General features: G+C 34.7%; 1 protein-coding gene across 3 annotated transcripts in view; it reads right to left on the minus strand.

Moving 5' to 3' along the window:
• Nucleotides 1-3,423, minus strand: part of LOC120630837 (Ig-like and fibronectin type-III domain-containing protein 1) — a 225,004-nt gene extending 221,581 nt beyond the window's left edge. For all 3 annotated transcript variants that reach the window (XM_039900132.1, XM_039900133.1, XM_039900131.1), the window contains exon 1: nucleotides 3,237-3,423. The gene's annotated coding sequence lies outside the window, so the exon portion shown is untranslated. The remainder of the gene's footprint in view (nucleotides 1-3,236) is intronic.
• Between the last annotated feature and the right edge of the window lie 4,872 nt (nucleotides 3,424-8,295).

Genomic DNA, 8,295 nt, shown 5'->3' on the forward strand with positions numbered 1-8,295 from the left:
CTACGACAATTCACACACCCATATCTAGCCCCAAAGTTTATTTCTACGACAATAGCCCCAAAGTAAGCGTAGCTTGTGTTATGGGTACTAAGACGACTGATGAATATTTTTATGAATAATATACATAATACTTAGAATATACATATAAACACCCAGACACTGACAAACATTCATGCTAATCACACAAACATTTTCCAATTGTGGGAATCGAACGCTGATTTTCTGTAGGGACCCAAGGTTTTTACGGACAGGCAGCGACATGGTCTGACGTAATGTTTGTATACTCTATGGTTAAGTTACTTATAAATAACAAATATAATACAAACACGACGTCCTTATAACTTAACAATAATTACAAACATAAACTTAAGTCTAAACAACATATTAATATAACAGATTGAACTACTAACCGCAGGTCAAAGAGCACCGACTATACTAAATTAATTTGTTTTCCACGTTTTCGCCACGTCTAACACAATGATCACTGTCACGATTGCGTGAAAACAAGCGCCTATTATACGTATTTGTGCGAAATACAACGAGTTATCTAAATAGATACCTGGCATCGATATCTTCCATGAGTCACCCACAGCTTTTAGAAAAAACTCACCAAACACTTACCCGTGAGTTAAATTTATTGTCAAATTAAGTTTACACGACGCTTTGTCAATGTTATGTGCACTTGTAATTGTAGGGACCCAAGGTATTTACAAGGTAGTTATTACCGGAAAACACAAATAAAATGACATTTTCTAAAAATGAATGCTAGATCGATTTATCGCCCCCGAACCCCCTGCATACTAAATTTCATGAAAATCGTTGGAGCCGATTCCGAGATTCCAATTATATACAAGAATTGCTCGTTTAAAGATATAAGATAAAATAAAAACATGGAAAATAAAGTCACTTCGAATACGCGACAGTGTGAGTTGAGCCTTTGATAATGATTAAATGTATCTTAAACCATTGACACTAACAGTACGAAAATATTCATAACAATAATAATTATAGAATAGTTGACGAGAATAGATGGTAGTAGATTAATACATCGCACCCTTGGGGATGCTTGTAATACTAATTGGGTTATAGTGCTTTCGAATGTAGAGACCTATTTAACAAAATACTGTTAAATATATAATACACTAGCGCGACTTAGTCTGCGTTTGAATTTGTTTTTCGATGTGGCATTAAATTTAGTTGTAGTTCTAAAAAAAGTTAAAGTATTCAGTATCGGTAAGCCTTAAATGAGGGGTTTGCTGCTGTCCACTGAGGAATTCTGCCCTCTATCTCCAACCACAGTTTGGGCAAAATTAAACACATATTATAACCTCTATATTACAAAAATAAATATTTAAGTCGGTTATAATTTGTCGGAGTTATGATGTAAAATCGTCAAACACTTTCATCCCCTCTCCCAAAGGAACCGAGCTTAATGTCGGGATAAAAAGTATCCTATATTACTTGTAAGACTTTCAAGAATATGTGTACAAAGTTTCAAGAGGTTCGGTGAAGTAGTTTTTGCTTGAAAGCGTAACAAACAACATTGACATTTATAATATTTAATAAATAAATACATAGTTTGTGTTTTAATCCAAGTACGGTGAAGGTATGCCTAAGGGAATATGAGAGAGAACGGGTGGCAGGTTTTGGTACTACCATCTAATGCAATCACCAGCCCGCGTGTCCAGCGAGGAATTTTGGGACATGACCAATGACAAGCTGATGATGTTGATGACGATAACATGTGTTTAGTAAGTTAGACCCATCTATACCCTATATTAAAGTGATATTAAAGCACTCCCAATATTTGTATGTGTAATATTAATCCGCGAAACTAAGGAAGAGAAAACCTAATCCACTTTATTTGTTGCATGTCACGATTCTTTCCGCGGAACGCCTTCACCTAACAACTATCAATTATTAATCATCTGACTAAAATTAGACTCTTTGTTTGTTTCCTTTTCGTTATGTATTCGTGATTTAATTAAAAAAAAAACTGGTAATATGAGTCGTAGCCTTGTAGGTAAATAAAAATATTGTCTATGGTTGGTTGTTTACTAACAAACCTTGGAAAAACTGATTCATAAAGTCCAAATATTATTAATTAGAAGATATGCGAAGCTCTGATAGGTATAAGGAGCATTAATAAGGTTTCTTAAATAGGTACGTATATATATTTTACGTTATAATACCTACATAAAACCTGACACATCGCCTAAATGGAAAATATGTTCAGGTATTCGTTGAATAAATATTATTCATGAAATGAATGAATGAATGAATAGTATTCATTGAAAGAAACAACAAATATATAAATATATATAATATCGTAGAACGAGTTAGAAGGTGATAGTGGATATCTTTCTTGTCTAAGGTATAAAAAAAATAGTAGGTGGTGTAACATATTTTACACAATACTTATGTAAATACATTGTGTTTCTTTTACAAAGTTTCTTCAGATAAAATATTTTAATGAAATGTAGAGTTTTATTACTTTCAACGAAAACTTAGACTTCCTACAATTCGAATTATATTTTTTCTACAAACGTCAGGTAATTTATCGAAACGGAAAGTTAAAGTGGAGTCAGTTGACCGAATCGAGAAAAAACCTTCCAACAATAGAAAAACTGCGATTATCTAATAACAGGCCACCTCGTTCGTGCACTTTTACGATAATACATAAGTAAGAACAATACAGGAGGCATCGACAGAAAGCATGACAAAATATCTATTACATCAACATCACAGCACGTATATAAATTAAACTGATTTTCAATTCGAAAAACCTAGTCTATTATTCCCACTTAAATCCTAAATATCTATCAATCAAAATAATTTAAAATGCTTTACAATTCTTATCATGATAAAAACAATAAATTAATGCTTAAAAAAAAAATTGTAATTATTAACCAGAAGGACCACATACCTGTGGTTCCGAATTTTATCTAACCACAGATCATAAACGAATAAAAGAAAATTTAAGATAATTATCACCTGGCATGGACAATTCAAAATTGAATTATAACGTGTTGCTGGTATCCTTATATTATTAGAAAAAATAATGATATGCATTTAACAAAGATACAAAACTTGTTTTATTTAGAATTTCATCAATAAAAATTATAAAAAATGCAAAACCCTTACCGTCACAGACGTATAGAAATAAAATAATTATTGAATAAACATTTTCCCAGACCGATAAGATATTTCGTAATAAAAAAAGAAAATCAACAAACCTGTTTGGTTCCTAATAAAATCCTGGCACAGATCACAAACGAAATTGCAGACAGATATTAATAAAAAAAAATAAAAACACAGATTACGTGCACTCGCGACGTTCTATTCCAAATGCGAACAGTCTAGAACCGTCCTTTTAACAGTCCGCGCCGCCGGGCCGACGCAAGACGACTGAAGGCACCTCGCCGATCGCTCGCCGCTCCACTGTGCAATCGGAAAACAATGAATCGTGTTTATACTTCTATATTTGATACAAAATATATTTTCCGGTCATTAACAACCCCATTAGGTTCATTTCAAGGTATGATAATTGAAATGTAACTGCTTAAAAACCCACTCTGTCACACAGTCACATAACGAATCTACATGAGGGAAAATGAAGTGGGCGTATCCTAGAGTAGTTTCCATCATTCTGGCTGTACTAAGGTCATTCCAATGTTTTGTCAGTAATCGGGATGCAAATTAAAAATCGTATATTTTAAGCACTTTCGAAACGTCAAGTCTACTTGTTTTTAGTGACTCTATCATCGATTCTGAAGGCAAATTCTACTGGCATATGATCTGCAATTGCTCTTCTGAAAAACAATTTTACAATTGAACAATGGAGTAGAGATTTTTGTGACAGAGCTCGCCCGGGGACCTACTACCACCATTTACTTATTCCTACCGCCAAACGAGATTTACACCTACGCCTCAGGTTCATAAAAACAGGGTGCCACATAGCAGTATTGTTCCTTACACTATGTGTAAAGTGTTGCTCTGTTCCTAGGTTTTGGTTTTCTAATTACGTAGGCCATTTGCTACTCTGACTCTGAGCCTTCTTATGCGCCTCATAAGAAGACTCAGAGTCACTCAGCTGGCGATGGAACAAGCCATGTTAGGAGTACCTACCTACGTAATCAAATCAGAAATGAGGATATCTGTAGAAGAACTAGAGTTACCGACATAGCTCAACGAGTCGCGAAGCTTAAGTGGCAATGGGCGCGGCACATAGTTCGGAGAACAGATGGACTTTGGGGTGCCAAGGTGTTAGAGTGGCAACCCCACACCGGTAAGCGCAGCGTTGGTCGACCCCCAACCAGGTGGACAGACGACAAAAAACGAGTCGCGGGGAGTCGCTGGATACAAGCGGCCCAGAATCGTGGAGTTTGGAACGCCCTACAAAAGACCTATGTCCAGCAGTGACGTCAGTCAGATGATGAGGCCATTTGCTTTGTCCATCATTTATTAATATAGCTTTTCTTCTTGTGAGAGATGAATGTAGCCAATGCCGTGCAAGCTATTTTTATGCAATAAATTTTGTGAAGATAGGTTAGTGAAATTAACTTTTAGTATTTACTTGCAAGCAAACATTGTACATTATTATTTGTATGTAGAAAATGATACGTAAGGTATTATGAAAATATTCAGCAGCAGTTACATTTACATCCTAAATAAACATACGGAAACACAATAAGCCATTATACGACCCGGCTATTCCTATAAATTTGATTTCAAACATTGGAATAAACATTATAGAGTTGGACAGACTGTTGGCTTGGTTATTTACTAATGTTGAACATGCTGAAAATTTAAAAAAAAAATAACGAAAGGTGCAAGTTGCAGTCTGAAGAGAATATTAAACACAAGACATGGCCTTATAGTGATATACCTTTGCCTTTTCCCTATTGGACAGAATAAAGAAAGAAAATAAAATCCTGAAGAGGACAACAACAACAAAAGAAAGAATAAAAACAAAAATTTGGTTTTGTTTATTCTCACATTGTGACGGACCAAATATTGTATTGATTAACATTAATCAATTTGAGTGCTTTCTAATTCATCAAAATTTAGAATGAAACCACAAGCAAGTAATAAAAATATTACTTTAATTCAAATTACATTCGGTATCTAACGTAGATGTCAATTGAGCATTGATTTAATATATTACTATGTATTTATAAGCTCACTGCAATTAAATATTATTATTTTCAAAATTATTGATTCGTAATCCATTAATTTTACCCTTACGAAATACTTACTACGTACCAATGAAAATATTTATGTAATAAGAAGCCACCTGTATACCTACTGCAAAGTTGTGATGCCTAAACAAATAGTTTGTACTCTCCAAAAATAGATTTTTTTAACCTACTTACATTTAGTTGTATGCCTTTGTTAAGTACCTACTTATTATTTATCGTAACTTGTGTTTTATTATTGATTATTTAGTTTCATCATCGAATCATATCAACACATTACGGGCTCACGTCAGAGCAAGGATCTTCTCGACTAATGAGAAGGGGCCATAGTCTACACCGCTGGTCCAGTTCAGACTTGTGGACTCATATATACCTTTGACAACATTATAAAGAACTCGGCATAAAGCGCACATAATTTAGGAAAGTGAGTTCGAAGCCCTAACCAAAAATATCAATAAATAGTTTATGAAGGAAAAATGCTCTTCTTCCCGCTATTCCACTGAGTGGACTGACTTATATACCATTTACTCGATTTTTTTGTATTTATGGAAATTTAGATGTGAAAACTTTTCCGCGGTTTATTGGCATGGGTAAAACTTATGGGCTCGCGTCACCTCTGACCTTTACATGCTCGTGACGTAATGCGCCAGACTACCAAAGTTAATAGCGGCTTCCGTTCAGGTATACGCATAAAATATAACCTAATGTTTTGTATATATTCGACTGCCACACATGAGAGTTTCACTTTTTGGTGATGATGAATAATTTTGAAAAAACTGCCCTATGATGTTTGGAAGTATCTTAAAATATATCTTATTTTTGATGAAATTGAAGGTTTTGTTGATATAAATTGTAAATTTTATTTAAAAAATGATTTCCCGAATATATGCTCACCGGGTGTCATGGCCGCACTGGTGACGTCGAAGGCAAATTAGAGTTTTAATAAATCCTTGTTCCATAGCTAAAGATTATTGATTTTGGTACTGATGACAAAAAACTTAGCGACTTACAGTTTAAATCACAAAGTACTTGATATACGCAGATACGTAAGTAAGTTCAAGCGGCAAAATTATGTTTGCAGTATAGATGATATTGAATTCGTCGTTTGACTTGTTATGGCAGTTCAATAGATTTTACAGTTTCCTTTATTGAACAAATATAAGTCTAACTTCGAATACTCATAAATAAAAATACTTTTTCTGTCATTAGATAAGTAAATACAATATATTAGCGATTCTTTGTTACTTTCATCATGCCAATTTATTCCAATTTTTGTTGTTCCATGCTTTGTATGTATTTCTTATGACTGTCTCTGTTTTTTTTTTAAATTAATGTTTTGCGTATGTATGGCAATGTATTGTAATTTTATTTTGTCGTGACTTTATGTACATCTCACAGCTTCAACGACAAGGTCAGCGATGTGTGAATGAGATGAGCGAGGTGAAAAACAAATTGAAAATGCAATTTTATTTTATGTCATGTTATGTGCGGTGTTTGATGGCTTATTATCAAATATACCACCGGAAAACCAAATAGTTGTGCCAACAGCACAGACAACATAGAGCAAACATTGCGCACAGAACGTTTTGTGCAGATTTTTAATTTAAGAGCGTGACTGGATTACATTTCAGACCGTTCCAAACTAAAATGCTTCGTGCCCGCCCCCGTAAAAGTGGTAATGTCAAAGGCACTCTGAAATTACCACTTTATGTTGCTTAAATAAATTAAACATCACCAAAATGGTCAAATATACCACCGGAAAACCAAATAGTTGTGCCAACAGCACAGACAACATAGAGCAAACATTGCGCACAGAACGTTTTGTGCAGATTTTTAATTTAAGAGCGTGACTGGATTACATTTCAGACCGTTCCAAACTAAAATGCTTCGTGCCCGCCCCCGTAAAAGTGGTAATGTCAAAGGCACTCTGAAATTACCACTTTATGTTGCTTAAATAAATTAAACATCACCAAAATGGTCAAATATACCACCGGAAAACCAAATAGTTGTGCCAACAGCACAGACAACATAGAGCAAACATTGCGCACAGAACGTTTTGTGCAGATTTTTAATTTAAGAGCGTGACTGGATTACATTTCAGACCGTTCCAAACTAAAATGCTTCGTGCCCGCCCCCGTAAAAGTGGTAATGTCAAAGGCACTCTGAAATTACCACTTTATGTTGCTTAAATAAATTAAACATCACCAAAATGGTCAAATATACCACCGGAAAACCAAATAGTTGTGCCAACAGCACAGACAACATAGAGCAAACATTGCGCACAGAACGTTTTGTGCAGATTTTTAATTTAAGAGCGTGACTGGATTACATTTCAGACCGTTCCAAACTAAAATGCTTCGTGCCCGCCCCCGTAAAAGTGGTAATGTCAAAGGCACTCCGAAATTACCACTTTATGTTGCTTAAATAAATTAAACATCACCAAAATGGTCAAATATACCACCGGAAAACCAAATAGTTGTGCCAACAGCACAGACAACATAGAGCAAACATTGCGCACAGAACGTTTTGTGCAGATTTTTAATTTAAGAGCGTGACTGGATTACATTTCAGACCGTTGCAAACTAAAATACTTCGTGCCCGCCCCCGCAAAAGTGGTAATGTCAAAGGCACTCTGAAATTACTACTTTATGTTGCTTAAATAAAGTTAAACATCACCAAAATGGTCAAATATACCAACGGAAAACCAAATAGTTGTGCCAACAGCACAGACAACATAGAGCAAACATTGCGCACAGAACGTTTTGTGCAGATTATTAATTTAAGAGCGTGACTGGATTACATTTCAGACCGTTGCAAACTAAAATACTTCGTGCCCGCCCCCGCAAAAGTGGTAATGTCAAAGGCACTCTGAAATTACCACTTTATGTTGCTTAAATAAAATTAAACATCACCAAAATGGTCATTATACCATACTTTTTTATTTTATCGCATAATTTTAATAAATTACTAAGAAAACCGTACTGCAAATCTGCTTGTAACCGTGACATTTCTTTCGTCTTCGGGAAACTCATATTTTTTTATTTTTTTTATTTTCTGTGGAATGCAATAAAAGTATATTTATTCATTCAGTCATCCT

Source organism: Pararge aegeria, chromosome 17 (genome assembly GCF_905163445.1).
Source record: "Pararge aegeria chromosome 17, ilParAegt1.1, whole genome shotgun sequence".
Classification (NCBI taxonomy): domain Eukaryota; kingdom Metazoa; phylum Arthropoda; class Insecta; order Lepidoptera; family Nymphalidae; genus Pararge; species Pararge aegeria.